At 42.6% G+C, this 19,582-nt stretch overlaps 1 protein-coding gene across 12 annotated transcripts in view; it reads left to right on the plus strand.

Annotated features, from left to right (window-relative positions):
• LIMD2 (LIM domain containing 2) overlaps window positions 1-19,582 on the plus strand; it is a 72,008-nt gene that overhangs the window by 18,446 nt on the left and 33,980 nt on the right. For 2 of the 12 annotated variants that reach the window (XM_077252757.1, XM_077252763.1), the window contains exon 1: window positions 15,951-16,081. The exons of 3 other annotated variants lie outside the window; for them this stretch is intronic. The gene's annotated coding sequence lies outside the window, so the exon portion shown is untranslated. Of the gene's footprint in view, window positions 1-6,718; window positions 6,863-8,047; window positions 8,159-15,950; window positions 16,082-17,186; window positions 17,208-19,582 lie in introns of those variants that run through there. 7 more of the 12 variants (XM_077252760.1, XM_077252766.1, XM_077252761.1 and 4 more) reach the window with 6 other exon arrangements.

A 19,582-nucleotide genomic window follows, 5' to 3' on the forward strand; every position in this document is an offset into this window, starting at 1 on the left:
AACTCTGCTGCCCGACTAATTAATCTTTCTCCTTGATACACTCCTGCTTCTCTTGCAAATCCCTTCACTGGCTCCCAATTTCCCAGCGTAACCAATTTAAACTACTAAGGGCTAATACTCACATGCGAGAAACTCAGATGAGTCTCGCACATCAATACCCGGCACTGCACTCGGCACTCAGGAACATGCAGCCGCATGCTCCGCTCCTGAGTGCCGGGTGCAGTGCCGGGTATTGACGTGCGAGACTCATCCGAGTTTCTCGCATGTGAGTATGAGCCCTAACACTGACCTACAAAGCCATCCATAACCTTTCTCCTCTGTATATTTTTAAACTAATCTGTCAATATCTTCCCTCACGTAATCTCCGATCCTCGCAAGACCTCCGTCTCTCCTCCACGCTTATTCACTCCTCACCCAATAACCTCCAAGACTTCTCCCGAATATCCCCCATCATCTGGAATTCTGTGCCACAACACGTCCGGTTATCCACCACATTTGGATCCTTCAAACGGAACCTGAAAACCCATGTCTTCAAAGAAGCTTACAACCTGTAATGACCACACGGCCACCTCAACACCATCGGAGCTACTGCAACCCCCGACCTACTGTCTCCTTCCCCACAATCCTGTAGAATGTAAACCCGCAAAGGCATGGTCCTCTCCCCTCTGTATCAGTCTGCCATTGTTAGTTTTTGTTTACTGTTAGTGATATTTGTATTTTGATACAACCCGGTCTCATGTACAGCACCATGGAATTGATGGTGCTATAAATAACACACACACACACACACACACACACACATACACACACACACACACACACACACACACACACACACACACACACACACACACACACACACACACACACACACACACACACACACACACACACGTTCTTCTCACAAAATTAGAATATCATCAAAAAGTTAATTTATTTCAGTTCTTCAATACAAAAAGTGAAATTCACATATTATATAGAGTCATTACAAACAGAGTGATCTATTTTAAGTGTTTATGTCTGTTAATGTTGATGGCTTACAGCCAATGAAAACCAAAAGTCATTATCTCAGTAACTTAGAATAATTAACAAAACACGTAGAAAGGCTTCCTAAGTGTTTAAAAAGGTCCATCAGTCTGTTCCAGTAGGTTCCACAATCATGGGGAAGACTGCTAACTTGACAGATGTCCATAAGGCAGTCATTGACACACTCTACAAGGAGGGTAAGCCACAAAAGGTCCCTGCTAAAGAAGCTGGCTGTTCACAGAGCACTGTATCCAAGTACCGTATATACTCGAGTATAAGCCGAGATTTTCAGCCCAAATTTTTGGGCTGAAAGTGCCCCTCTCGGCTTATACTCGAGTCATGTTCGGCGGTGGGGTCGGCAGGTGAGGGGGAGAGAGGTCTGTCATATACTCACCTAGTCCCGGCGCTCCTGGCGCTCCCCCTGCCCATCCCACGGTCTTCGGTGCCGCAGCTCTTCCCCTGTTCAGCGGGCACGTGGGACCGCTCATTAAAGTTATGAATATGGACTCCACTCCCATAGGGGTGGAGCCGCATATTCATTTCTCTAATGAGCGGTAACGGTGACCGCTGACAGAGGAAGAGGCTGCGGCACCCGGAGACCAGCTGTCCGGGATAAGGAGCCAGGGACCGCGCCGGAGCAGGTAAGTATGTCATATTTACCTGACCGCATTCCACACGCCGGGCGCCGCTCTGTCTTCCCGTCCTCTTGCAGTGACTGTGCAGGTCAGAGGGCGCGATAACGTACTAGTGTGCGCGCCGCCCTCTGCCTGAACAGTCAGTGCGGAGAGACGCCGAGACGGGACGCTGAGGAGCTGCGGGCAGCAAGAGAGGTGAGTATGTCATTTTTTGTTTTATTGCAGCAGCAGCATTATATATTGCACAGCTTTCTGTGGAGCATCTATGGGGCCATACTGAACGGTGCAGAGCATTATATATGGCACAGCTTTCTGTGGAGCATCTATGGGGCCATACTGAACGGTGCAGAGCATTATATATGGCACAGCTTTCTGTGGAGCATCTATGGGGCCATACTGAACGGTGCAGAGCATTATATATGGCACAGCTTTCTGTGGAGCATCTATGGGGCCATACTGAACGGTGCAGAGCATTATATATGGCACAGCTTTATGTGGAGCATCTATGGGGCCATACTGAACGGTGCAGAGCATTATATATGGCACAGCTTTCTATGGAGCATCTATGGGGCCATAATGAACGGTGCAGAGCATTATATATGGCACAGCTTTCTATGGAGCATCTATGGGGCCATAATGAATGGTGCAGAGCATTATATATGGCACAGCTTTATGTGGAGCATCTATGGGACCACAATGAACGGTACAGAGCATTATATATGGCACAGCTTTATGTGGAGCATCTATGGGGCCATACTGAACGGTGCAGAGCATTATATATGGCACAGCTTTATGTGGAGCATCTATGGGGCCATAATGAACGGTATGGAGCATCTATTTTTATTTTTGAAATTCACCAGTAGCTGCTGCATTTTCCACCCTAGGCTTATACTCGAGTCAATAAGTTTTCCCAGTTTTTTGTGGCAAAATTAGGGGGGTCGGCTTATACTCGGGTCGGCTTATACTCGAGTATATACGGTATATTAATGTAAAGTTGAGCAAAAAAAGAAAAAAGTGTGGTAGAAAAAGGTGCACAAGCAACCGGCATAACCGCAACCTTGACAGGATTGTTAAGAAACGACCATTCAAAAATTTGGGGGAGATTCACAAGGAGTAGACTGCTGCTGGGGTCATTGCTTCAAGAGCCACCACACACAGACGTATCCAGGACATGGGCTACAAGTGTCGCATTCCTTGTGTCAAGCCACTCATGACCAATAGACACCGCCAGAAGCATCTTACCTGAGCCAAGGAGAAAAAGAACTGTACTGTTTCTCAGTGGTCCAATGTGTTGTTTTGAGATGAAAGTAAATTGTGTATTTCATTTGGAAATCAAGGTCCAAGAGTCTGGAGGAAGAGTGGAGAGGCACACAATCCAAGCCGCTTGTGGTCTAGTGTGAAATTTCCACAATCAGTGATGCTTTGAGGAGCCATGTCATCTGCTGGTGTAGATCCACTGTGTTTTATCAAGACCAAAGTCAGTACAGCCGTCTACCAGGAAATTTTAGAGAACTTCATGCTTCCCTCTGCCGACAAGATTTTTGGAGATGGAAATTTAATTCTCCTGCAGGACTTGGCACCTGTCCACACTGCCCAAAAGTACCAATACCTGGTTTAAAAACAACAGTATCACTGTGCTTGATTGGCCAGCAAACCCGCCTGACTTTAACCGCATAAAGAATCTATGGGGTATTGTCAAGAGGAAGATGAGCAACACCGGACCCAAAAATGCAGACGAGCTGAAGGCTGCTATCAAAGCAACCTGGGCTTCCATAACACCTCAGCAGTGCCACAGGCTGATCGCCTCCATGCCACACCGCATTGATGCAGTATGTGGTGTAGTGACCCCCTTGGCAGCTAGGGGGCGCTGTGTGTGCTCCTTGGGATATGCATGGAGGCATATTTGTCATTATAATCGTGGTGAAACAGTGACTGGCAGTGTTGTGAATGGCCGATATGTGTCGCAGAGGGAGTCTGCGTGGTAAGTCTGATGCAATGTTGTTCTGGGACCTGTAGTCCCTCAAGAGTTTGTATAGTGGTAAGGGAGACTTACTAGGCTAGTTGTGTGAGATGGGCAGGACAAACTAGCCACACATCCACACTCCCACCTGTTGGAGTGGTTAGTACTATATAATGTGACTGAGGTCTGGTCACATGGTCTTGGAGTGTGGACCTGAATGGTATATGCCGGACGGTCCTGGAAGCAGTGTTGGAAGTCCTGGAGAATAGGATTCCTGAAGAGCACATGGCAGGGCTCTGAACCTAGCACATGCCAGTGTGTGGGACGGATGGAGATCCGTGTTGTACTGACCGGGGTCAGAGTGAGAAACGTCTGAAGGATACCTCTGTGGAGGAGAGGTATCCGAGAAACCTGTGCGGCACCAACAGGTAACGGAAAGGGATCCGTGTGATACTGACCGGGGTCAGAGAGAGACATTGTGTATGGGGCACCTCTGAGGCCAAGAGGTGTCCAGGAACCCGTGAAGGTTGCCAACGGGTAAGGGTATGTGTCCACGTTCAGGATTGCATCAGGATTTGGTCAGGATTTTCCATCAGTATTTGTAAGCCAAAACCAGGAGTGGAACAATTAGAGGAAAAGTATAATAGAAACATATGCACCACTTCTGTATTTATCACCCACTCCTGGTTTTGGCTTACAAATACTGATGGAAAATCCTGACCAAATCCTGATGCAATCCTGAACGTGGACACATACCCTAACAGTCTGAAAACTGTGTGTTGTACTGACTGGGGTCAGAGACGAACTGTGATGAAGTTGAATATGTCCAGATGGTGTTCAAACTGTTACTAAGTTCTTGTGGATATGGTTTATGTTGTGAGAATTAAACCTAAAAGACTCTGTTTTGATAGAAAACCGTGCCCGAGTGTGTTAATCCCATGCCAAGCGAGTGTCCCCCAAGACACGTAGTAGGCGCTATGCTACAAGTAATTGATGTAAAAGGAGCCCCAACCAAGTATTGAGTGCATTTACTGAACATACATTTCAGTAGGCCAACATTTCGGATTTTAAAATCCCTTTTCAAGCTTGTGTTATAAAGTATTCTAATTTACTGAGAAAATGACTATTGGGTTTTCAGTGACTGTAAGCCATAATCAACATTAACAAAAATAAACACATGAAATAGGTCACTCTGCTTGTAATGACTCTATATAATGAGTTTCGCTTTTTGTATTGAAGAACTGAAATAAATTAAGTTTTTGATGATATTCTAATTTTGTGAGAAGCACGTGTGGGTGTGGGTGTGTGCGTGTGTGTTTTTGCGTGTTTTTTTTTTTTTTTGCATATAATGCAAAGTAAATTTGTCATCTTTAACTTTGGGCCTTTCAGATATAATTTCTTCTTGCTTAATTGTTCACAATAACAGTAATTTTGACCAGAGGTGCCCACCCAAACGTTTTCATGCCACGGTAAATAGTTTGGGGCGTGAAATCCTGTTGACGGATTCCCTTCAATCATAGCTAAAGTTACACTTTTCCTTTATTGATGACAATAGATATGTCACATATCTCACATGTAAAGCGCCATGAAATAAATGGCGCTATAATAATAAAAAAGAAAATAATAATAATATGTATTTCATAGGCATAACATGTAGTTTCTTTCACAAACTCGATTACTTGAAAAGGATTGGATGTTTGGGCATCCTGGGCTTATTTGAGGAGTTGCCCCTGTGATGGTTGCACCACTGAGTGACATGAATACCATAGGGTTTTTTTGATCCATACACACTTCTATGTGGGAGACTCAGAGCAGTTCCTATTCTCATTAGTTTTGCAAATCAGACTCGGCCAATAAAGCCTACTGGAATCCATTAAAAAATAGTGGATAAACAGAAGACATACTATATTTTTCAGTTTTCCCGCTGTTTCGTTCATTTTTAACTGATCCATTGTTAAGAGTCAATGGATAAAAAATAGGTCAGACAAGCAAAGTCTTCAGTTATTAAAAACAGATGTAAAACAGGCAAAAGGTATGACGTGCAGAGGAAAAACTATCTGTGGATGTACAAATGAAAATGAATGTGTGGCCGGAGCTTCAGGGCTCATTCAGACATCAGTAATTTTTTCTCATACCCAAAAAACTTGACAGATTTTCATCAGTAAGTGATCAGATTTTCATCAGTGTTTTGTCAGTGTGTCAGCTTTAGGATAAGTGTACATGACTTCTTAAAGATGACAGTGTGCCCTCCTAGTTTTGGAAGCTGAAAATGCTTCGTGAAAATGCTGGCTGTATTTTTTCCCAGAAAGGGAATCTGCCATGTAAAAAAACGCTGTTAATGTGCAGATGTTGGGTTAATCTGCAGGTTACTAGCGTTCTGAGTGTCATCTGCACCCGCACTGAGAGCCCCACTGTTGGGAGGAATTTAGCTTTATTTCTTCCAGCAGCGTTCGGGCTTTCAGTCATAGGGGTGGCGCCAGTGCGGGTTCAGTCACCTCCCAGTATACAGTGGGCGGTGGCTGTAACCACATAGCTGGCACTGACAGGCGGCCCTAATACAGAGCCGTCTGTCAGTCAGTACTGGGGTCTCTGTTGCAGCCTCCCCTCTCTATACACAGAGTGGTGACAGAACCTGCGCCGGCCTCACCCCTATGACTGAAAGCCGAACGCTGCCGGGAGGAATAAGGTTCATTTCCTCCTTGCAGCGGGGCTCTCAGTGCAGGCAGCGGGCAGGGTCAAAATGCTAATAACCTCCAGATTAACACCATAACTACAGGGAAAAAGTGCTTTTTTTACATGGCAGGTTCTCTTTATCCATCTTTTTTGTTAGTTTTTTAGTCGGCTGCCCTTATTTTTTATTATTTCCTATATAAGATAGTGAAGGATGGAATCACTTCGTTTATCTGCTTCATGGCTTTAGAAGCCTGAAGTGATTTGAAGAAGTTACAAAAGAAGAAACCTATTCACACCAAGACATTTGTACATTGCAGGGCATATCTTCATTCTCTTTGCTGTTTTGTTGCTTTTATTTTTTTGTGCTTTGTCAAGTAGGTTCCAGGCAGAATCCACCGGAAAAAGAAGTAGTGCTTATAGAAAAATACCATAAAAGTTTTTTGTTTTTTTTTGCAACTGAGACGTTTTCTCAAGCTTCTTCTATCAAACAAGCAAGATAATTGGGCAGCACATGGATGGCAGCCAAGTATGGTCTGATTTTTGTTCACGGACCCATAGACTTGCATTGGTGAGTTCAATCTGTGATTCGGACCAAAATTGGATGTGTCTGATTGTCTTTGTGCAGGCCGCCCAGTCCATAAACAGACGGGTGAACAGCAGCAAAGACGATAATGCATACAAGTTCTGTCCATGAAAAACTGACATCTTAATGAGCCCTAATTATGAGCACTTAGGGTTTGTCTTATTAGTGGCTGATATATCGGTGGGCTTTTTAGTGATAACCCCCCCTCAACAAAACAAACAAACCTACCTATAGATTGTGCATATACCTCATAATAAGTAAATTTTGGTGGGAAGGCTTCCAGGCCCTGCAGGCATTTTGACAGTGCATGTATACCAACTCATGCTCCAGCTTATTTCTTTAGTTTTACTGTTTTTAGTGACGTTGGATGAACAAATTGTCATTTGCAAGCCAGCTGACTTTTAGATTTTGTTCACATGTAACTTTTTTGTTGTTTTTTTTTTTTGCTTGAAAATGCAGGTTATGGCAGAAAATTAGAGTTCAGATCACACACGTTTTTTGGTGACATTTTTAATGTGTTTGTGTTTTTTTTTTGTTTGTTTTATGGGTTTTTACTGTCAACCCATTTTTATTTCAGTGAGGAAAAACTCGAATAAAAAAGCAGAAAGTGTTGACAATCTGCTTTTTATTTTTGCTGTTACTGTAAAACACTACTTTATCTTCCAGCATGAAAAATGGAATAGAAAAGAAAATGCATCAAAAACACAACATGTAAACAAGTTATAATGATTTCTTAGGTCGAATTGACATACTGAAAAGAATTGCTAAATAGCTCAGATTAGGAGAGCCACTAGACAGGCGGCAGAATATTGCGATCTGAGCACAGTCAGCATTTCACGGACATTAAGTGGCTTGCGAAAGTATTCATCCCCTTTGCCTTTTACCTATTTTGTTACATTATAACCTGTGTGTTTAAACTTTTTATAATCTGATTTGTGTGTGATACATCAGCACTAAATAGTCAAAGTTGGTGAAGTGAGAAAAATATAGGCATAAGGTAAAATAACTAAAAATGTATTCGCCCCTTTTGCTATGAAGCCCCTAAAAAAATTCTGGTGCAAGCAATAACCTTCATAAGTCACATGCTCAGCGAAAGGAAACCCACGTGTGTGCAATCTAAGTGTCACATGGTCTGTCAGTATATACACACCTGTTCTGAAAGGCCACAGAGGCTGCAACACCTTTAACCCCTTAACGTTGAATGACGGACATATCACCTTTTCCTTTTGCTTGATAAAGGTCCTCTGACCCGAAACGTCGCCGCAGGAGGCAGAATAAAATGTAAGCTATCTTTTTCACTGTCCATTGCGGCGCTGTCTTTTTGATTTTTCTTGGATTTGGACTTGCATCTGGGATGGACCCCCTGGTGTTGACGTGCGCCCATATGCCCATAGAGGCTGTATGTTTATAGGGTGTGGTTTAACTTCTTTTTCGTTGGATTATAGCACCTTTTCCAGCACATGACAAAAATCGAAACACCATAATTACTTTTTTTGGGTCGCTGCAACATTGCAATAAAATGCAATAACAGGCGATCAAAAGAACGTATCTGCACCAAAATGTTATCAATAAAAACGACAGCTCGGCACGCAAAAAATAAGCCCTCACCCAACCCCAGATCACGAAAAATGGAGACACTACGGGTCTTGGAAAATGGCAACTTTTTTTTTTTTTTTTTACAAACTTTGGAATTTTTTTTCACCACTTAGATAAAAAATAACCTATACATGTTTGGTGTCTATGAACTCGTAATGACCTGGAGAATAATAATGGCAGGTCAGTTTTAGCATTTAGTGAACCTAGCAAAAAAGCCAAATAAAAAAAAAACACTGTGAGATTGCACTTTTTTTTGCAATTTCATCGCACTTGGAATCTTTTTACCCGTTTTCTTTTACACAGCATTATAAAACCAATGGTGTCGTTCAAAAGAACAACTCGTCCCCCAAAAAGCAAGCCCTCACATGGCCATTTTGATCAAAACATAAAAAAGTTATGGCTCTGGGAAGAAAGGGAGTAAAAACTGAAAATGCAAAACCAAAAATACCTCTGGTCATTAAGGTGTTTAAGCAAGGACCACCATGAAAACCAAGGAGAATAAGAAAGTACATGGAGAAAGTTGTTGAAAAGTACAAGTCAGGGTTGGATTATTAAAAAAAAAAAAAAGTATCCCAATCTCCGATGATCCCCCTGAGCACCATCAAATCCATTATCATCAAATGGAAAGATCATGGTACCGCAACAAACCTGCCAAAAGAGGGCCACCCACCAAAAATCTTTTCCCAGTCAGGGAGGGTATTAAACATAGATGCGGAACAGAGACCAAAAGGTGACCCTGAAGGAGCTGCAGAGTTCCCAAGTAGAGACTGGAGTATCTGTCCATGCAACCACAATAAGCTTTACACTCCATAGAGGTGGCCTTTATGGAAGAGTGGGCAGAGAAAAAAAAAGCCTTTACTTACACACAAAAATTTGTAAGGCTGATTTTGAGTTTGCCAAAACACATGTGGGACACTCCCCAAATGTATAGAGGAAGGTGTTGTGCTCAGATGAGATCAAAATTGAACTTTTTAGTCACTAAGGTAAACGCTATGTCTGGCACCAAACCAACAGCGCATTACCCCCAAGAACACCATCCCCACAGTGAAACGTGGTGGCAGCATCATGCTGTGGGTATGTTTTTTGGTTACAGGTAAAATGGTCTGAGTCAAAGGGAAAATGGATGGTGCGAAATGCAGGGGTATTCTTGAGCAAAACCTGTTTGTCTGTCAGTGATTTGAGACTGTGACAGAGGTTCACCTTCCAACAAGACAATGACCCAAAGCACACTGCTAAAGCAACACTCAAGTGGTTTAAGGGCAAACGTGTAAATGATTTGGAGTGGCCTAGTAAAAGTCCAGACCTCAATTCAATTGGGAATCTGTGGTCAGTCTTGAAGATTGCTGTTTAGCAGAGGAAACCATCTAACTTGAAGGAGCTGCAGCAGTTTTGCCTTGAGGAATGGGCAAAAATCCAAGTGGCAAGATTTGGAAAGTTCATAGAGACTTATCCAAAGCAACTTGCAGCTGTAATTGCCACAAAAGAAGGCTCTACAAGTGCTGACTTTAGGGGGTGAAAAGTTATGCACTTTGAAGTTTAGAGTTATTTTGTCTTATTTGTTGTTTGCTTCACAATAAAACAACCAAATGTTCACAGTTGTAGGCATGTTCTTTACATGAACTGATGCATACCCTAAAAAAAAACACAAAAAAAATGCCAAGGGTGAGAATACTTTCGCAAGCCACTGTATGGATTCGGTATTAGGCCGCATTTAGCCCTCCACTTTTTATTGTGTATGAGAGAAGACATTCCATTTTCCATCAGTGTACTAGATCCAATTCCCATTTATTTTTTTGGTCCTGGTTTCCTTTTTGTCATCTTTATGGCATCCTGTTTTCTCATACGTAAAGTAAATTCCCAAGCCTCCTCTACTCAGTAGAAAAAAAAAACAGACAGCGTTCAAACAACATATGGCTATCGAATGTTATTCGTTATTGTTTTTTTGTCAACAGACTCATTTACTTCAATAGGCAATTTTCATTTGCAAATTGGTTAAAAAATGGACATGTCTCTGGTCAACGCAAAATAATAAACATGTGAACATGCCCTTAGACTATAATGGGTTTGTGTTCTAGGTGTGAAAATCACGGATAGAACACGTATGTGAGAAATGACTGCATATATGAGGCGTTACACATAGAAATAGTTACGATAAAGGAAACCGTACATAGTTTGCATTGTATGCCATCTGTGCTTAGACTCCATGTTGTGGACCTTGTTATACTCTATGGTGGGATTTACTGGCAATTTACAGTATGAAAGACCTGCATTTCATACTCTGGTGTAAACTGTGACATATTCTGTACTCCGCTCAGAAATTTTGATGCATATTTGCCTGTTTGTGCACCAAACTATTATAAATGCTCCAACTATGAGTCTTGTACATTGGTTCTCTAATTTATGTTACTTCCTGGAGTAAGTTACAGTAAATACAAAATCGGATTGCACTCAGCCCTATGTTAACCTATGGGGCAGCTAGCACTGCGATTATTCATGCCGATTCGGCATTCGAAAACAATTACAGCATGCTGAGATTGCATCCAAGATTCGGATCGCATGCACCCATATAAATCTATGGGTGCATGTGAGACATCAAACTGCACTTGGATATCACCTGAGTGCATTGCCATTCCTGTGGACGCCGGCAATGGAGGAGAAGGAGAAATTATTTTTTCCGTCTCCTTTGCAGCTGTGCTCCAATCCTTTCTGTGTGAGAGGCTCGGCGCACAGACGCATGACACTCGGTTCACGCTCACAGCAGATCAGGAGCAGAGGGTCATTAGCATATCGCATGGGATGTTATATACTAAAGGAACCCCGGCCTTATGATGATGACGCTCAGATTTACCTCACTGGCCCAGACATCACCTCTCTGCTGTCCAGAATCTGAGTGTCTATCAGGCATATTCTCCTTCTTCTCCTCTTGCTTTCTAAAGCTAATTGTGGACGAAACGGAACGCATCAGCTTTCCTCCATCTCACCTACTTCCCTATCCTGTCTATCTATCACAATTAATGATATCACGCTTTCCGGAATACCGAAAGTCCACTGCCTCAGAGAAACCCTAGATTCTGCTTTGTCCTTCAAACCTTCCATCCAAGCTCTTGACACCTCCTGTCACCTCTAACTGAAAAATACTTCCAGTATCCGTCCTTTCCTCAACCCAGAATCTACTGAAATGCTAGTCCGTGCCCTCATCATCTCCTGTCTCGACTACTGCAATATTCTATGTGTCCTCCCTGCTAGCACTCTTGTACCTCTTCAATCCGTCCTTAACTCTGCTGCCGACTAATCCACCTCTCTCCTCGCTACTCCTCCACTTCTTCCCTCTGCAAATCATTTAATTACCTCACAAATCCCTGACGTATTCAATTCAAACTACTATAGTAACATTGACCTGCAAAGCTGTCAGTAATCTGTCTCCTCCGTATATATCCATACGGACACCCGATATCTTCCCACACGTAATCTTCGGACCTCCTTCTCTCCTCTGCACTTGTATGTTCTTCACCCAATTGCCTTCAAGACTTCTCCTGAGTATCCCCCATCCTTTGTAGTTTTGTGCCCCAACATGCCCGATTATCCACCACAGTCAGAACTTAAAAAAACATCTCTTCAAAACAGCTTACAGCCTGCAATGGCCCCACTGCCTCCTCGCCACCACCATCAGCGTTGCTACAACCCCCAACCTACTGCCGCTTCCCCATTATCCTGTAGAGTGTAAACCCCCAAGGTCAGGGTCCTCTCCCCTCTGTACCAGTCTGTCATTGTTAGGTTGTAATAAAAAAAATATATATATATATATATATATATATATATATATATATATATATATATATATATATATATATATATTACACTCACTGGCCACTTTATTAGGTACACCTGTCCAACTTCTTGTTAACACTTAATTTCTAATCAGCCAATCACATGGCGGCAACTCAGTGCATTTAGGCATGTAGACATGGTCAAGACAATCTCCTGCAGTTCAAACCGAGCATCAGTATGGGGAAGAAAGGTGATTTGAGTGCCTTTGAACGTGGCATGGTTGTTGGTGCCAGAAGGGCTGGTCTGAGTATTTCAGAAACTGCTGATCTACTGGGATTTTCACGCACAACCATCTCTAGGGTTTACAGAGAATGGTCCGAAAAAGAAAAAAAATCCAGTGAGTGGCAGTTCTGTGGGCGGAAATGCCTTGTTGATGCCAGAGGTCAGAGGAGAATGGGCAGACTGGTTCGAGCTGATAGAAAGGCAACAGTGACTCAAATCGCCACCCGTTACAACCAAGGTAGGCCTAAGAGCATCTCTGAACGCACAGTGCGTCGAACTTTGAGGCAGATGGGCTACAGCAGCAGAAGACCACACCGGGTACCACTCCTTTCAGCTAAGAACAGGAAACTGAGGCTACAATTTGTACAAGCTCATCGAAATTGGACAGTAGAAGATTGGAAAAACGTTGCTTGGTCTGATGAGTCTCGATTTCTGCTGCGACATTCGGATGGTAGGGTCAGAATTTGGCGTAAACAACATGAAAGCATGGATCCATCCTGCCTTGTATGGAGCATCTTTGGGATGTGCAGCCGACAAATCTGCGGCAACTGTGTGATGCCATCATGTCAATATGGACCAAAATCTCTGAGGAATGCTTCCAGCACCTTGTTGAATCTATGCCACGAAGAATTGAGGCAGTTCTGAAGGCAAAAGGGGGTCCAACCCGTTACAAGCATGGTGTACCTAATAAAGTGGCCGGTGAGTGTATATATATATATATATATATATATATATATATATATATATATATATATATATATATATATATATATATATATATATATATATATATGTTTTGTATGTAACCCCTTCTCGTGTACAGCAGCATGGAATCAATGGTGCTCTAGAAATAATGTAGTGAGAGCCATTATTCCAGCAGAAGTTTTTTTACATTTCAGCTTCTTTTTGGGAAATAATGTGAAGGAAAGAGTAATCTCTTGACCTTGCAATCTCTAATAGTGCGCCCCACCTATGCTTTATCATTTCTAATAATGGGGTCTTATGTGACAGAGGCGTTGCTGGCCCCTAAAGCATCAAAGGCTGAGGTAAAACTTCAACCTCTGCACTCCCTACAGCATAATTACCAAAATCAGGACACTTTAACCCTTGCCAGTACTACCCCCAAACTGTAAAAAAAAAAAAATCCACTTTTAGGCAATGTTTGCATAAGCTCCACCACCAGTGCTGCCGTACCCAGCAAAATCTGGATTGGCCCCCCATGCTTTACACTGCAGCTCTGTTTGTATAGTATAATAAGCCTGGCAGGAAGTCCGTATATGGAGAGGCGATTTCCATCATACCAGATATAAAATTATTATAAAACATGATTATTGCCATATATATATTTCGTAGAATCTGCTTGAGTAAAGGGGAAGCCTTGTGCTCCGTCCACCAGATGCCATGATATATACAGGAGTGGCTGGGACTTGCAGTTCCACCTGGCCTGTAACATGAGAGCTTATATACATTTGCTGTAGTTTAGCTTAGTGCGCCTCGCCGCCCGTCACCTTGTGCCCTTATTTCCTTTTCACCTTCACCCACTTTTCCCTTTCCCGACCATACACCTGTCTAGAAAGCGCCGCCTTCAGTCTCCATGGTAACTGTCTCCGGATAATGGGAGCATCTATTTGATCTCCATGGAAACCGCAGCGTTTGCTACCACATTCTATAGATGGAGCAGCGTTTTCAGCATTCAGTCCCTTAGACGTATCAGTATGTGCCCACCTTCCGCACATTTTTTCCAATGCTCTGTAGGCTGTAAGCCCCTTGCAAAACAGATACTGAGCACTTCGGCCTGAAGATTGCAGAACAGGATGGAAATTGAGCAATAAAAGCGAGCGGATGATGTAACTGGTACACGAGAAGCTAACAAGGCTAGGAGCAGATGGCGTTATTTGCCGCGCTAAAGAAACCATTTTTTCAAAAACCTCCTTTTTTGGGTGAGGTTTAGGGTATGCGAGTCTTTTCGGGGCATTTTTGGAGAGAAAATTGAGAGGAAACTCCCAAGTTAATGAGCAGGATTCAGAGAGTTTTACATATGTTTATTCTTTTTAGAAATCTTTTAATTTTATTTTTTTTTTTTCCGGATGAAATCTGAATAAATTTACCAAGCGTCTATATTTTTCCATGTTAAATACAGATGGCACAGTGATGCCATCCATGTGTTTTCCTCGTTTCTTTTTGGACCCATTGACTTGTATTCTCCCTTTTCATCCGTGATATTGGGAAAAAAATGGACGTCTAAGTTTTTCACGTACACACGACCTATGAAAAAAAACTCATGAGTAGCACCATAGATTATAGGAACGTGGTGTATCCGTGAAAACACAGGATATAGAATACGTGCGTGCGGGATTTTTTACTCTCAGCTTTTTTTCACTACCTTTCCATCAGGAGGCAGCTCAGAGATGTGACATGCATTTTATTTTTTATTCCATCAGGGGTGAAATGAATGGGGAGTGTTTTCCAAGCATTTTTTGAGGTGATTTTCGTGGCTTTTTTTTTCTTTCGAGTGGACAACAATGTCTACCCACAGCCTAAGGGCATAACAAAAGGAGAACAAGAACCAATCAGTTATGGTGCTCTAAGGGATGCAGATGTACTGTTATTTGGAGCCCTGGTACCTGTTGAGAACTAAATACCTCAGAATAAAGGGTCATGGTTATATAGTTAGGTTGTTTTGATCCGATTGGAGAGCATAAAAAACAGAATGACAGTATGACAGCTGCATATATTTCTATGTAACCGTTACGCTCCGGTCTGGAGATCTGCTGCCAGTCTAAGCATTGCAGTCAGATCTCGGTCCGATTTATCTGGCCGACCAACTGCGCCCTAAATGTGGAAACTTTTGCCTCTGGTCTGGATCTGTCTTTTTTTTAAAAAAAAAATATATATATATTGGATTTGTTTGTTACATATAGTTTAAAACTGGACATTTGAGCAGAGACTACGCACCCCAGATAACGACCTCCTCAGCCTAACATTTTTAATCCTGCATCCAAGATGACCCTTCTCATATGGGCCAGTGGAACTCTTGGGGTTGACATGCCAATTCTCATCATGGATCCAATAGATGTGTAATGACACAGTTCACTTGTGGCATTTTTATCATTGCGACAATCTGGGGCCAATATGTCGCTCAATGACTTCATAGATCATTAAAAAAAAATCTTAATAAGGACTCGCATATTGTTTACGGTAATTTAAAGTGATGCATGTCCCCATGCAGAGGGGATGAAAGCCTCCAGCATGTCAAAATCTCATTTTTAGGATAAGGTGACAGAAGGGATAGATAATCCGGACAGGGACAGTGTGGAGGGGAGGAGGACAAGGCTCAGAGGGTCCAATAGAAGAGGAGAAGGAGTATTGAGAAAAAGCAATGAGGGGGAGGGTGGCCGGGGATGGAGTGAGAGAGATAATAGGGGAGGAGAGGAAGAGGGGGAGGGTGGAAGGCTGTTGCATGAAACAAGCACACAAAGGACCAGGGTTGTGAAAGAGAGAGAGAAAAACCAAGCCGGGCAGAAGCGGCATCTGGGAGCCAGGGTGGCCAGGAATGAGGTGAGTGCAATGAGCATTGGAAGGAATACACAGTCATTTATCCCCCAAATCACAGGAATATGCCAGCAGATCGCCATCCGTCACAGGCAATGGGAAAATCGGGCGAGTATCATCACAAGATGCAAACCAGGACTATTCCGGTAACACAGCGAAATCTAATAGGCGTAATCATAAACCGTGATATATGGCCGGCAAAAAAATGTTTTCAGCGTACGAGACGTAACAATGAGAATAAGCAAATCTAAGCATCCATCCAGTGGTGGGAGCAAACTTTATTCAGCGACAGATGTGGCAGAGCCCAAATTGTCAACCGTCTGGGGCTAGATCACTATTAAGTTATGTGTCCCCAATGTCTGATCAACTTTGCTGAAGTATATATGGAACGTTCAGCTCTGCTACATCCTCATTATATGTATGTAGTATGAGCCCGGACAAGATCGTGTAGCCAGGTCATCAGCGCAATTTGTATTGTGTTTGCATGTACGCCTCATTGTAACAACACAGATGGTCATAAGTGACAAGGGTGCAGATATATGGTAGCAGCAGATGTCCGCTGTTACACCCTTTACATGGATTTGAATGAAAACCAGGGTCCATTACTTTCTGCTCTTGCCTTATTACCATACTAAGGTTGAGGGAGTCTCTGAGTAGACGGTACCATTGTAGTATTATTCTGCATATTGCTATCATATGGATATATATGGATATAGTGTCCTGTGTATGTATATATGTGTAATAAATATATATATATATATATATATATATATATATATATATATATATATATATATATATACATAATGCATTATAGGTACAGATACATTACTGCAGACCTGATCCACTTTCTTGCAAGCTGGCAATAATAATGATGCTGACTCTCCAGCTGCTCTGTCTAGAGCATAAATATAGAAGTGGTCTGACTATAATGTATACACTGCGCTCGAGCTCCCGCGAGAGGTGGAGAAATGACGACTTAGTGAGACCATCCCTTTAAGAAGCCAAAACAATGTATATTGGCCAATAGTTTATAATAAGACATAAGAAAGGAACCTCCGTCCTCCAATCCGATCTCTACAGACACGCTTGCAATCATCCATTAGGTCCCCAGTGGTTGCGTCCTCTGCAGGTACTGTATGTCTAATGGAGTATTGATGTGACAGTTCTGGGTTTTTTACCCCCTCTGGATATTCAGAAATTTCCTACTTCAAGTAAAACTTGGTGATGAGCAATATAACAGCTCTTGGAGGGTTTGTCATTAGTACAGTTACCAATGATAGATCAGATCATTAGCGATGTCCCCCACCAGTGACCCTAGAACCAGCAGGTTTGGCTTGGGTGAAGGTGTTATTTTAGGAATAGATGAGCGGCTGTCAGACACCTGATGCCTCTTATCTCAGCAGGTAACAGCACTGAGCAGGGTGAGATGACCAGCCACATGCTAAGTTAATTCATTGTGAGAAATTGGAGATTGTAATATTGCCCCAACACCCTGTCCATCCTTGGTGAATTACACCTACGTATACATGGCTGTCCTATCTGTGTGTTCGGGCTACTTCACACCACAGTATAGCGGGTGTGTTTTCCTTATTTTACGGCTGAAAGTCCTAGCCCTGACAACATGCCTCGAACTTACTGTCCATATATTCCTCGGATGCTCTTAGTTTGGGTCATGGAATACATGATCGAATCGGGACTTGTGACCATAATGTGGACAAGAAAATATGGCTGCTATATGGTCATATGATTGTCTGTCACTGTCTCTTGCAGATGTCCACGTTTCCAGGTGCTTTCATGGATTACACGTACCCATTACCTATACCGCTGTGCACTTGTGCCTGTTTTTACATGGACCGTGTGACTGAGCAAAACACTCGGAGACATTTCCGTTCTTTTTCCAGCAGCATGGATGAAAAGGGCCAATACAAGACTATGGGTTCGTGAAAAACACGATCAGCACATGAACGTCATCAGCGTACGTACAATCTGTGTGCCATCCGTGTGCTGACCGTGTTTAACATTGTAAAGTATAGGAGAAGCTTTATCATTTCTTTCTTTATCCATACCAGAAAAACACTGATGGCTGGTAGTAAAAATGGACACACGGACCGTACACTGATGGTAAAAACGGACACACTGATGGTAAACATGGACACACGCACTGTACACTGATGGTAAAAAACCTACACACTAATGGAAAACAAAGACACACTGATGGTAAAAAGGGACACACGGATGACACAGTGATGGTAAAAAGGGACACACGGATGACACAGTGATGGTAAAAAGGGACACACGGATGACACAGTGATGGTAAAAAGGGACACACGGATGACACAGTGATGGTAACAACAGACACTATGATGGTAAAAATGGACACATGAACTGTACACTAATGGTAAAACGGACACATGAACTGTACACTAATGGTAAAACGGACACATGGACTGCATACTGATGGTAAAAACCGACATGGACTGTACACTGATGGAAAACAAGGACACACGGATGACACACTGATGGAAAAAACAGACACACGGACTGTACACTGATGGTAAAAATGAATACACGGACCGTACACTGATGGTAAAAATGGACACACTGATGGTAAACACAGACACTGACGGTAAACACAGACTCACGGACCGTACACTGATGGTAAAAACGGAAACACTGATGGTAAAAATGGACCGTAGACTGATGGAAAACATGGACACACGGATGATGCACTGATGCTAAAAAGGGACACATGGATGACACAGTGATGGTAAACACAGACACTATGATGGTAAAAACGGACACACGGACTGTACACCGGTAAAAACGAATACACGGACCGTATACTAATGGTAAAAACGAATGAACCTTACACTGATGGAAAGCACGTATAACACACTGATGGGAAAAAGAGGCACGTGGATGACACCCTGATGGAATACACTGATGGCACCAGTCCTGGTTTTTCATGTACATGTTTTCTACGGATGTGTGACAGAGGCCTAAAATTCTTTCTCAGCAGAACTTTTTCTTTAACCCTTGATGTTTGTGAAATTTATTATTCTAGTGTCTGAACTTGGACTCCGGTCATAATTTTGTTTCTATGTTCTGATGTTATGACCTTTAAAATATATAACCAAGTCCAATATCGCTTTCTTTGCTACTGTAACGACTTAGCCAGTATATCTTGCAGCTCTTCCTGAAAATGCTGGATATCTTTCAGGAAAATTTCCTTCTGCTGCCCATAAGTGTGTTCAGCATTAGAAGAAAAACATGGCTTTTCTTTTACAGTGTCATACCTGTACATGAGTTGCGCTTGATATTGAAGCTTGACTGCATTTGAATGAATGGCGCTGAGCTGTAATACCACACACAACCCTTGGTCGGACAAGGTGTTGTTTTTGTCCAAAAGCAGCCATGTTTTTATTAACTTGGTCAACCCCTAAGGCTACTTTCACACATCAGGTTTTTGCCGTCAGGCACAATCTGTCGAATGTTGAAAAAAAG

This window comes from Ranitomeya variabilis, chromosome 4, assembly GCF_051348905.1.
Source record: "Ranitomeya variabilis isolate aRanVar5 chromosome 4, aRanVar5.hap1, whole genome shotgun sequence".
Lineage (NCBI taxonomy): Eukaryota > Metazoa > Chordata > Amphibia > Anura > Dendrobatidae > Ranitomeya > Ranitomeya variabilis.